Below are 13235 nucleotides of genomic sequence, written 5' to 3'. Positions count from 1 at the left end.
AGGGAGCAAAACAGGATGATGTAAAAATCCAAACAGATAACTTACAGACAATGAGGAATGAAATATTTTTTATCTTAAACATAAGTTTGCCACTAAGAAATGCCACTCCTATGGCAAGAATGTATTTGTTTCTTCCTGCTAATCATAGGTTAAAGTACACCTCTTTAATCTCTCTCCCTATTAATTCTCCATCTTGCTAGGTTAACATTTATTATTATATTCAGTACAACCCCCATGAACAAAAGATAGGTAGATATCAATGGATCATTGCAGTTAGTCCCAGCAAAATGGTGAAAGTCTCTAGATGCCTCCAAAACTTCAGTTCCTTCTGCTTTTATGTGGATTTTTGGGAGATATTTTATAATTTTGACCCACTCAGAGTACTTACTCAGGGATTCCAACTTCAATTTCATGGACCACACTAAAGAGTAACCAGGATTTCTATAGTATTTAGGACCCAAGGAAGACAGACAATTTTCCTTCAAGTCAGCTGCAGCAAGCTTGGCAGGTGGAGCTGAATACTGAATGAAGAAAGCAGAGAGCACAAAGAGAAACTAAGTAAGATGCAGCTGAGCTAGGCTTCTTTATAAATATCTCACTCATACTTTTCCCATTCTTTCCTTTATGTCCCATATAAGGGTGGGAAAGCAGCAGCAGTAGAACTAGGATTTGGAGGCAGATGATGACCACAATAGAAAACTACTTGAATATATCTTTCTCCCACTTGAATATCTTATGTGTTCGTGTGGTCACGTTTTAGTTCAGGGGTTCTTATATTGGTGTCTGTGGACTTCAAAAGTGGTAAGTGTATTTCAATATAATCGATTTCCTTTGCAATTCTATGCTTTTATTTTATGCATTAAAAATTGTTTGGAAAAGGAATTCATTGGCTTCTTCAGACTGCCAAAGAGGTCTGTGACTTAAAATAAAGGATAAAAGCCCCAAGGTCAGTCAGTCATCTAAATCTGTAATCTAATCATCTTTTATTCCTAAAGGTTCATTTTAAATCTTAGAGCTGAAAGTGGATATCATCAAACCCAACCCCCTGATTTAAAGATGAGAAAACTGAGGCCCAATGTGGCTAAAACTGGCTAAATTTTATGTATAATACCACAAAGTTAGTGACAGGGATTAGAACTCCTGCCTCCTGATCCTCATGTTCTTTTCACTAAACCACCCTTCTTGAACCATCCCTAAGAGTGTAATTTAACTAGTAGAATGAAAAAATTGAGAAAATAAACCTTTGTAGTCTTGCCAGTATATTTCACTGTAAGAACTCCTTGTTGGAAAAAAAGTCATTTGGAAGGACTATGGGCAGAGCCAAGATGGCGGAGTGAAAGCAGTGACTTGCTTGAGTTCTCCCCCAAACCCCTCCAAATACCTATAAAAAATGGCTCTAAACAAATTCTAAAGCAGCAGAACCCACAAAAAGACAGAGTGAAACAAATTTCCAGTCCAAGACAACCTGGATAGTTGATCTGAAAGGTATATCGCACCAGGTGGGGAGAGGAGCACAGTTCAGCGTGGGCGCACAGACCACAGCAACCCTGGAGCAGGCATCAGAGGACTGAACCTCAGGAAGCTGTGGTGGTTTCCAGACTTCTCAAGCCATGAAAGCCAAAGTCAACTTAGAAGGTCAGTGGGAAAAGTCTCTGAATGTGGTGAGAGGTAGAAGCCAGATCTCAACCGCCCTACCCCCTGGGGCAGCGGCTGCCTCCTGAGCTTCCAGCCCACAGACTGAGAGAGAATCGAGTGGTTGATCAGAGGGGGATTGCAGGGATCTCTTTGCTAGTGCTAGGCAGGAATCTCTTGCTCTGCCCGTGCTCGGATCTGGGTCACAGTTCTGAGGGGCAGTCCTGGGGTGAGGAGGAGAGTTGAAATGGTGGAGCTTGTTGTGGTGGTGGAGAGAAAACACCTTACCCCTTATCATACCACCTTGAAAGAACCAAAAATTTACGGGTCCCTAGAAGTATCTCTGAAAACAGCTGTACAAACCCCCGAAGCTTGGGACAGTACATTCTCAACATTGGAAGCAGACTCTTACCTTAACAAAGACTTTAAAACTCAAGTAATTGGCTGGGATCATGAGTAAGCAGCGCAAAAAGAGTCAGACTATATTATCTTACTTTGGTGACAAAGAAGATCAAAACATACAACCAGAAGAAGACAACAAAGTCAAAGCTCCTACATTCAAAGCCTCCGAGAAAAATATGAACCAGTCCCAGGCCTTGGAAGACTTCAAAAGGGATTTTGAGAAGCAAGTAAGAGAAGTAGAGGAAAAACTGAGAGTGATGCAAGAAAATCATGAAAAACAAGTCAATAGCTTGCTAAAGGAGACCCCAAAAAAATACTGAAGAAAATAACACCTTAAAAAATAGCCCAACCCAAATGGCAAAAGAGGTCCAAAAAGCCAATGAGAAGAATGCCCTAAAAAGCAAAATTGGCCAAATGGAAAAGGAAGTCCAAAAGATTACTGAAGAAAATACTTCCTTAAAAATTAGAATAGAGCAATTGGAAGCTAGTGACTTTATGAGAAGTCAAGACACTGTAAAACAAATCCAAAAGAATGAAAAATTAGAAAATAATGTAAAATATCTCATTGGAAAAACAACTGACCTGGAAAATCAATCCAGGAGAGATAATTTAAAAATTATTGGACTATCTGAAAGCCATGATCAAAAAAAGAGCCTAGACATCATCTTTCAAAAAATTATCAAAGAAAACTGCCCTGATATTTTAGAACCAGAGGCAAAATAGAAATTGAAAGAATCCACCAATCACCACCTGAAAGAGATCCCCAAAGGAAAACTCCTAGGAATACTGTAGCCAAATTCCAGAGTTCCCAAGTCAAGGAGAAAATATTACAAGCAGCCAGAAAGAAACAATTCAAGTATTGTGGAAACACAATCAGGATAACACAAGATTTAGTTGCTTCTACATTAAGGGACCGCAGGGCATAGAATATAATATTCTGGAGGGCAAAGGAGATATGACTTCAACCAAGAATCACCTACCCAGCAAAACTGAGTACAATCCTTCCAGGGCTAAAATGGTCATTCAGTGAAATAGAGGACTTTCAGGCATTCTTGATGAAAAGACCAGAGCTGAATAGAAAATTTGACTTTCAAATACAAGACTCAAGTGGAACATGAAGAAGTAAACAGGAAAGAGTAATCATAAGAGACTTATTAAGGTTTACATTCCTGCATGGAAAAATGATATTTGTAACTCATGAGACCTTTATCAGTATTAGGGTAGTTGGAGGGAAAAAATTGTATGTAGGTATATATATATATATATATATATATATATATAGAGAGAGAAAAATATATATATATATATATATATATATATACAAAGAGAGAGAGAGAGAGAGAGGGCACAGGGTGAGTTGATCTGGAGAATAAAATTAAGGGGTAAGAGAGGATTATACTAGGAGAAGGAGAAAGGGAAATGTAGAATGGGGTAAATTATCTCACAAAAAAAGAAAAGAAAAGGCTCTTGCAGTAGAAGAGAAACAGGGGAAGGTGAGAGGGAATGAGTGAATCTTATTCTCATAGGATTTGACTTAAGGAGGGAATAACATACACACTCAATTGGGTATGGAAATCTGTTTTACCCTACAGGAAAATAGGGGGGGGGAAGGGGACAAGACAGTAGAGGGATGATAGAGAGGAGAGAAGATTGGGAACGTGGGTGATCAGAAACAAATACTTCTGAGGAAGGACAGGTCAAAAGAAAGAATAGAATAAATGGGGGGGCAGGATAGGATTAAGGGAAATACTGTTAGTTTTTCACAGCATGTCTACTATGGAAGTGTTTTGCATAACTGCACGTGTATAACCTGTATTGAGTTACTTGCTTTTTCAATGAAGGTGGGAGGGAGGAAGTGAGAAAATTTGGAACCCAAAGTTTTAAAACACATGCTTAAAAAAATGTTTTCACATGCAACTGGGAAATAAGAAATACAGGAAATGGGGTACAGAAATCTATCCTGCCCTACAGGAAAATAGAAGGGGAAGGGGATAAGAGAAGGGGGGGAGAGATAGAAGGAAAGGCAAACTAGGGGAAGGGGTATTCAGAATGCATGCCATCTTGTGGTGGTGGAAGGGGTGAGATGGGGTGAAAATTTGGAACTCAAAATCCTGTGGAAATAAATGTTGAAAACTAAAAATAAATAAATTTATTTAAAAAAAATAAAAGGTAGAAACTGAACTTTTGGCTAACCCCCAGTCTGCCTCTGTGCCCTTCCTGGTTTATTCAACTCCCCACTGGTGTTTCCCTATCCCACTCCCCTTTCTTGTCTCCTTTTGTATATTGTCTCCTTCCCATTAGATTGTAAGCTCCTTGAGGGCAGAGACTGTATTTCTTTTTATTAATTGTATTCCCAGTACCTGGTACTTAGTAGGTATTTAATAAATGTTTATTGGATTGGAAAAAAAAAAAAGCAAGGACTGACAAAGGAACCCTGTGCTTCTCCTATGAGAGACCTCCCTTCATGGTTGTGGTTAATGGAATGCCTTGGTAGGGGTACTTTTTCTCATCAGTGAATTTTCCCATGCCAATAAATTCCCAAGTCCAGTCCCTTTCCATTTATTTGTAATAAAGGAGATCTTTTATCTTGTATTTAGTTGTTTGTTTATTTTGGTATGGACATAGGGTGAGAAGTGATTGTCCTACCACCCTCCACCCCCCAAAAAAAGAAATAAAAAGAAAAATGTCAATGAAACATTTAAAAAAAAGGTACAGAAAATAATGTAAGTTGAAAAGTAGACACAGTTAATTTTTATAATTTACTACATTTACAAGCTATTTGCGATAGAGATTCAGAGTTTCTGATGCAATCTTCTTTTTTGTTTCTTTGTATAGGGAAACAACTATGTTTCTGGATATTTGTCAAATTTAGGATTAAAAATTGAATATAATTAAATATTATAAAAATTAAATATAATTAAAAACCTGTTTAAAAAAGAAAAAAGAAAAAAAGTCATTTGTTTTATCAGCACTTAATTTTTTCCTTCTGCAGATATTTTGACAATCATTACTTTTGTCAGACAAATCTTCAACATTGCTGGAAATGGGATTGAAAGAATTTGGCTTTTTTAAAAATAAAACTTGTAAGTTGTATCTTTATTAAGCCAATTCATACTCGATAGTTCAGAAATGACTGAAAAAAAGTTTACCATTTCTACCCCAGAGACACTTTCCTTTAATCACCTCAACTTCTAGTAAATTCAAAGATTAAAGTATTGAGGAGAAAGCCAAAGAATCTTTGCTTTCAAATTTAAAAACAAAAATAATCTGGAGTGAATTTGCTCAAAGGGCTTGGTAACTAAATGGAGAAAATGGAGATTTAAAGTTCCATTTGTGGCAAATGTGTATCCTGCTTAAGACTAATTATATGTGATTTATGAGAATTGTCTACTATGTGCCTTCATCATAGATATAAAAAAAAAACCACATTCGTTTCTTCATTGTATGCAGAGAAACATGATTGGCATGCAGTTTAGATGCCTGGTGGCCAGAGATAAGTAGGTAGAGAGAAAAAAATATGTGGGCAGAGTGATATGAGTTAAAATATTCATTTTAGACATATTGGCCACAAAACATAGCCCATCAATAACACCACAGAGATTTGAGCAAAAATAACAGTTAAAACATAGTATGTAAGATAATTCTGAGGATATCTTATGGTAATTTTAAGTTCAGTTGCTGTGATTATGACTCAAGGATCATCTTCAATAATCTTTTCTACCCTTACTATACTATTAGGTGTACCAAGAAGTGAGCAGGTAATGAAAGAGCATTATCAAATGTTCCTACCAAAATGTTTTACTAATGTTGTTCCAGGAACAGTGACTCCAGCTCTCTAGCAAGTTATGAAATAGATTAATTATAACCACCAGCTCTCTCTAATATAAAGCAAATTATTAGGAAAAAAACAAAATATCAAGTCTCTGTGAGCATTCGACTGAGCAAGGTACACTTTATAGATTTGAAGTATTGTATTTAGGAAGTCCTCAGTTAGGAAGTCCTAATACCAATTAGCATTATCTTGTTTAAGACTTTGACATCTTCCCATCTATTGCTTTCACTCTGAGAGCAACTTTCCTCAAAGTCATACTCTTCTGTTTATCAGTGGAATTACTGTAATTTACAGTCCAATGGGGGGGAAAAACCACTGGATTTGAAGCCAGAGGACTTAAAAGTAAATGTTCACTCTGCTTCTTAATATCTATGTGGCATTGCCAAATCACTTAACCTCTTTGTGACCCAGTTTCCTAATATATAAAATGAAGGCTTTGGATAAAATAACCTCAAACATAAAATCCAGTTCTAATTCTATAATCCCCCAATTTCCATTATTTACTGTAAACCAAAAATGAATTCCAGTAGCAATTGACCTGAATTCATAAGAAGAACACAAAACTTTATCATAAAATAAGTAGAAAATAATATGGTGACTTAGAAGTTAATTTATTTTTATGTCTATAAAAATGCCTATTGTTAAACAAGATTTTAAAATCAATAAATTTCAAGATCTGTTAAATGGTAGAAAATTTAAAAGCATACAAAATATTTGTTTGCTCAAAGATTTCAGTGGCATATTAATGATCATTAGAAAGAAAAAGAAGGGAACCAGATCCTTTACCAAAAAAGAGATGACAATAACAAAAAGTGAAAAGCATAATTTGTATGACATGAAGTTGAATAGCTTTTTCATGGACAAAATTAATTCATCAAAGGTGATATGGAAAATGGTTAACTGGGAAACATCTTTATATAATATAGTTCTGAAAAAATGTAAATACAATAAACAACAATTTGGAGAAAACTCATTCAACAAAAGAGAAAAGTTCAAATGATATGAAAAGGTATTCTCAAAATGATAATTGCAAAATATTAAAAACCATATGAAAGAATACTCAAAATCACTAACAATAAGAAAAATGCAAGTAAATTTTTTTGTAGTTCTAATTGGAAAAGATTAAAAATATCAGAATAAGCAATGTTGAAGGATCTTGGAATGAGAAGCACATTAATGCATTGTTGGTAGAGCTGTGAATTGTTGTAATTATTATATAAAGCAATTTGGATTTATGTTAAAAAAATGTCTAAAAGATACACAACTTTTGCTCCAGAGAATGCACTGATAGGCACGCGCGCGTGCACACACACACACACACACACACTCACAAAAGTAGATAAATAGATAAATATAAATATGTATTGCATGGAGGTCACTGATGAAAGGAAATAGCTCATGGACACCACGAATATTTATAGTAGCAGTTTTTGCAGTACCGAAGGATTGGAAACAAAGTAGATGCCCATTAATTGGGAAACCAAAAGACAAACCTTGGCACATAAAGGCAATTAGAAACTATGAATATCATAAAGATAAAGAATCGTGGGAAGACTTAGATTTATATGAAAAGATTTAGTGAAGTACATAGAAACAGGAAATCAATAAGCAAAATCATGACAAAACGGCTGCTCCGCCCAGCAGCAGCCTTTCTTCCTCCACAGTGGTCAGCTATGACCCCTGACTCTCCATGTCGAAGGGACCCACAGTTGTCACTGATTTTTGCACCACTTTCTCCTGTGTGAGAGTCCTCCAACATGGGAAAGTGGAGATCATTGCTAATGACCAAGCAAGCAGGACCGCCCTAAGCTTCGTCACCTTCACTGACATAGAACATTTAATCGGTGATGCTACAAAGAATCAAGTTGCAATGAACCCCACCAATATAGTTTTTGATGCCAAATATCTGATTGGTCAAAGATTTGATGATGTAGTTGTACAGTTAGACATGAAACATTGGCTTTTCACGGTAGTGAATGACGCAGGCAGGCCTAAGGTCCAAGTGGAGTACAAAGGGGAAACCAAAAGTTTCTATCTAAAAGTATCCTCTATGGTCTTGACCAAGATGAAAAAATTAGCTGAAGCTTACCTTGAGAAGACTTTCACAAATGCTGTGGTCACAGTATCAGCAGATTTCAATGATTCCCAACGTTAGGTCACCAAAGATGCTGGAACCATCACTAGTCTCAATGTGCTCCGAATCATCAATGAGCCAACTGCTGTTGCTATTGCTTATGGCTTGGACAAAAAGGTTGGTGCCGAGAGAAATGTGTTGATCTTTGACCTTGGAGGTGGCACTTTCGATGTCTCCATTCTTACCATTGAAGATGGCATCTTTGAGGTAAAATCCACAGCTGGGGACACCCACTTGGGTGGGGAGGACTTTGACAACTGAATGGTCAACCATTTCATTGCCAAATTCAACTGAAAGCGCACAAAGGACATTAGTGAGAACAAGAGGGCTGTTCACCATCTGCACACTGCTTGTGAACATGCAAAGCATACCCTCTCTTCTAGCACCCAGACCAGTATTGAGATTGACTCCCTCAATGAAGGTATTGACTTCTATACATCAATCACCTGAGCCCATTTTGAAGAGCTGAATGCTGATCTCTTCCGTGGCACACTGGAACCCGTGGAAAAGGCGTTAAGAGATGTCAAGCTAGATAAATCACAAATTCATGACATAGTCATCCTGGTGGGTGGTTTCACTCCCATCCCCTAACTCCAGAAGCTTCTGCAAGACTTCCTCAATGGCAAGGAGCTCAACAAGAATACCAATCCTGATGAGGTTCTTGCCTAGGGTGCAGCTGTCCAGGCTGCCATTTTGTCTGGAGATAAATCTGAGAATGTGCAGGACTTGTTGCTGTTGGATGTCACCCCTCTTTCCCTTGGAATTGAAACTGCTTGTGGAGTTATGACAGTTCTGATCAAACTTAATACCACCATCCCCACCAAGCAAACACAGACCTTTACCACCTATTCAGACAACCATCCTGGTGTGCTTATTCAGGTTTATGAAGGTGAGAGAGCAATGAAAAAGGATAACAACCTGCTTGGCAAGTTTGAGCTCACAGGAATCCCCCCATCACCCAGTGGTGGTCCTCAGATTGAAGTAACATTTGATGCCAATGGCATCCTCATTGTTTCTGCTGTGGATAAGAGTATAGGCAAAGACAGCAAGATCACCACCACCAATGATAAAAGTCTTCTGAGCAAAGAAGATATTGAGTGTCCAGGAGGCTGAGAAATATAAGGCTGAGGGTGAGAAGCAGAAAGACAAGGTGATTTCCAAGAATTCTCTTGAAGCTTATGCTTTCAACATGAAGGCTGCTGCAGAGGATGAAAAACTGCAAGGCAAAATTGATGATGAAGACAAACAGAAGATCCTTGACAAATGTAATGAAATAATCAACCGGCTGGATAAGAACCAGCCTGCTGAGAAGGAAGAATTTGAGCATCAGCAGAAAGAATAGGAGAAGGTCTGCAACCCCATCATGACTAAGTTGTACCAGAATGCAGGGGGGCATGCCAGAAGGCATGCCTGGTGGGTTCCCAGGGGGTGAACAGCTCCATCTGGAGGTGCTTCTTCTGGACCCACCATTGAAGAGATCGACTAAACACAGTAGAAGTAAGAGCATTCCGCTCAGCTTTCCAAAAACTGAAGGACTCAAATTTCTAGCCAAGTCAGTAGCGGTTTAAAAGTGACATTCAAAGTACTGTATAAATCTGGGCATTCTGAATACTTGAATGTGTGCAGAGGGAGAAAAGTGAACAGCATTGTACTTTATCAGCGCTGTAAACAAGTAGAAATGCAATTCTTGTCCTAGAGAATAAAATCTATTTAAGATAAGTTATCCTTCAAAGATGTCATTTTTAAGTCACAGAAGAGAAGGAGAGGTTGTTGCTAGCCTCTCATTTGCAGTTTCCAAACAATCATTATTGTTCTCATTATCTCAGCTCTGTAACAAATCATATTGATTTTGCCATTCATAAGGGCATGCTTTTGCAACTAATCATAACTAGTTCCCACCTACAAAGTTTTGTTCTATAAAATTTTATAAGCTTATACAAGAGAACTGCCCCCCTCCCTTCATTTGGGATCTTAGTTTGCTGGGGAGGCTGAGATCTTATTTACTGGTAAATTTACATTCAAGTAATAAATTGATCTTAGTAGAAACTTTGTGCTTTAGTTTACCTTATTTAACTGTTGGAGCGCATCATTTATTTACATCAAACCCATCAAGGAGAGATGGCCCTATTTGAAGCTGGTCATTATTTTCTCAGATAATATCTCAAATAGGCGACAGTACTTCTGCATAGTGACCTAATTATTCATCTAGTGGGGATAAAGGAAACGTGTGAAAATTTCTACTTGAGTCAATTGAATACTATTGATTTTTGTAATTTTGTATTAGTGATAAGTATCACTAAAGGTATAGCAAGTTGGCTACTTTTTCATAGCATTGTGGCCATAATTGACATCTAGTATGAATATCACTAAAATTTAATTGCATGGGTATTTGAGAATAAAATTGAAAAATGAAAAATGTATAGCACCTTTCCTGGTAATAGAATGATTGAAGTTATAATAGCTGTAACAAATGGCTACTCGTAGAGAGAAACAAGAAACAAGAAACTCCTGGAGATAGAAATTCAAGTATCAGTCTATTTTGCTTTTTGAAATTAAAGATAATTTTATAAAATTCACTGTCTTCCTTTCTTTTCCAATATTTAGCAAAACAAGTCTTTTATATTATAGTTGTACTTATATTCCAATTACTATAATCATCATGGACAGTGTTGTGAAGTGGAAAAAAAAATTCTTCCATCTTTTCTCTCCACAATTCCTTAACCATCCCTATCTCTACCTAGATACCATAAGAAACAAAAAGTTCTCAGAACTTTTAGAAATACAAAGCTGATAATATTGCAGCAATTTGCTGAGGTTAGACCATATCTAGAGGAGGGTAACCAATATGGTAACAAGCCATGATTTTGTGTCATATGTATATTCATTTTGGGAACTTGGGGTTTTATCCTGAATAGAATAAAGTTAGATGATGGCTGGGGTCAAGTATTTAAAAGGCTGACACGTATCAAAGGAGTAGGTTTCCAGAGGTCAGTTCTAGGAGTAATGGGTAAAAGTTGAAGAGAAGATAATTTAGGCTTCTTGTCATAAAGCACACAGACATGCACACATATGCACATACATAACCAAACAACAACAACAATCACACATAAATTTCTAAACAATTAGAGTTCATCAAAAACCTATGGAATGTCTTGGGAGATAGTTCACCAGGCATGGCACAGTGCCTGACAAATTCAGAAAATTAATTAGTGTTTTTGGAGGAATTGTTGTCTTAAATTCCTCTGGCAAAGCTTAGATGACTCCGCGTTAACAATACTATAGAGAGGATTCTTTTGTCAGATTTAGCTTGCCCTAAAAAGACTCATGATTAACTTCCAATAACAAAAGTGTTATTACAAATGCAAGGTAACATTAGTTTTGTTGTTGTCTTCTTTGTTGTGGTTAAGTAAATGTTTAAGTATCTCTCTTGGTACTGAACAATATATTTAGACCATTCTTTGAAGGCAGTAAACTGCTGCTTCAGCAAATCCTAGTAATAAAACATTGGGTTAAGGATCTCACCTCTTGGAACTTTTCAATATAATATTCAAGCCAATAGGACTGAATGTAGGATCACAGAGTTACAGTTTTTCAAGCTGGGAAGGACCTTAGGCTATCTACTCAAGCCCCTCATTTTAAATATATAGAAGCTGAATTCCAGAGAGGTTAAATAACACAACGTATAAAGGCTAAATCTGAACTGTGCTTTTCACTCCAAATCTAGTGATCTTTTCTCTAAACCACTTTACTTATAGAACATTGAATGTTTCTTACGTTCCTTTCCATGATTTTGCTTGAAATTTATCTTTGTCCTTATGATATTTTCCTCTAGTTAATCCAAAAATATGGGAGGGGTTTTGAAGTGGGGAAACAAAAGAAAAGAGGTCCTACTGCCTCTTTCTGCCCCAACCACTAAGCAGTTAGTTCCTTACCAGATCGCTTAATTCTCACTAGCCCCTACTGTTCTGAGCTTTGATGAGAGAAGGGAAAATGCAATAGAAGAAGAAAGGACAAAGGGTAATTCAACAGGGAAGAGTGGAAAGAGAAGTCAGTAGCAATGTCTACCTACTCAAAAGTTGGGAATATTATTAATAAAAATTAAAATCCAATTCAATGAATTAAGCACTTATTATCTATGCTGTGGCTTAAAGTATGATGCTAGATGCTTCAGATACAAAGAAAAAAAAATCCTGGTTCTCAAGGAAATTACACAAGTAGTTAAATATGAAGTATATTCAAATAGTCCTAGAATTTTATCAATTTTTATTTTCTTTCCAATTATGTGGGTCTCAACCTATTCATACCTGCTCTTCCTATGCAAGTCTTTTTTAATGCCCTCCCCTAAGCTTTCCACAAAGGATTACCAAACATGCTAGGACCTTGCACTAAGCACACTCCTATGGTTCATTGTATCATGGAAGTATTTTGGAACGCTCTGCCAACGGAATGTAAGCTTTAACAGGTCTTGCTATGCTATAAAAGTTTCATAAGTTCCAATAAACAAAGGATAATTTCTGAAGAACAGACTAACTAGGTTTAGTAATATTATTTGCGTAAAACTGAGAGTGAGTCAAGGGAAATAATTTGAAATTGGATGAGAAAGGTAGATGAGTCCCAGTTTAAGGATAATTTTTAATACCAGACTGAGGTCTTTGTATTCCCAGAGGCAATGACATGAAGTTGGTGGAGACAGAGTTAGATTCAAGTTTCAGGAATATCAATTTGGCACCATGCAGAGGACAGATGAAGAAGGATAGATTCTCTAGGCATGGAAACCTATTAGGAGGCAATGGCAGCAGTCCAGGTGAGAAAGGATGAGGACCTGGACAAGTGTCAATGCAGTGAGAAAGGAAGAAAAAGATATAGGTGAAATATTTGGAGAGGGAAATTTGACAAAATTGAGCAATTGACTAGATTTGTTAGTTTGAGAGAGGGAAGAATCAAATATGTCTCCAAGTTTGCAGAGCTCAGGCAAAAAGGATGACAGAATTGGTGACAGAAATATGGAAGTTTGGAAAATGGATAAGGTAGCAGACAGTATAATGATTTCCTTTGAGAATTGCTTAGTTTGAGATGCCTTTTAAGAAACCATATGGAACTGTACAGTATGTAGATGTTAACACGAGCGAGGTATTGGGTTAGATTATATACATTTTGGAGTAATTTTAATTGTGATAAAATTTGAGCACATGTGACTGGTGAGATCACTAAGGGAGGAAGAAAAGATAGGAAGTA

The 13235-nt window shown here is 36.9% G+C and overlaps 1 pseudogene; it reads left to right on the top strand.

Annotated features, from left to right (window-relative positions):
• The first annotated feature begins 7556 nt into the window (after nucleotides 1-7556).
• LOC114022832 lies at nucleotides 7557-9486 on the top strand (annotated as a pseudogene).
• The last annotated feature ends 3749 nt before the right edge of the window (nucleotides 9487-13235 follow it).

The sequence above is a fragment of the Vombatus ursinus genome, unplaced genomic scaffold, assembly GCF_900497805.2.
Source record: "Vombatus ursinus unplaced genomic scaffold, bare-nosed wombat genome assembly UNPS02004312.1, whole genome shotgun sequence".
In the NCBI taxonomy this organism is placed as follows: Eukaryota; Metazoa; Chordata; class Mammalia; order Diprotodontia; family Vombatidae; genus Vombatus; species Vombatus ursinus.
Note: the sequence above shows the minus strand (reverse complement) of the source record. Positions and strands in the feature narration are given on the sequence as shown.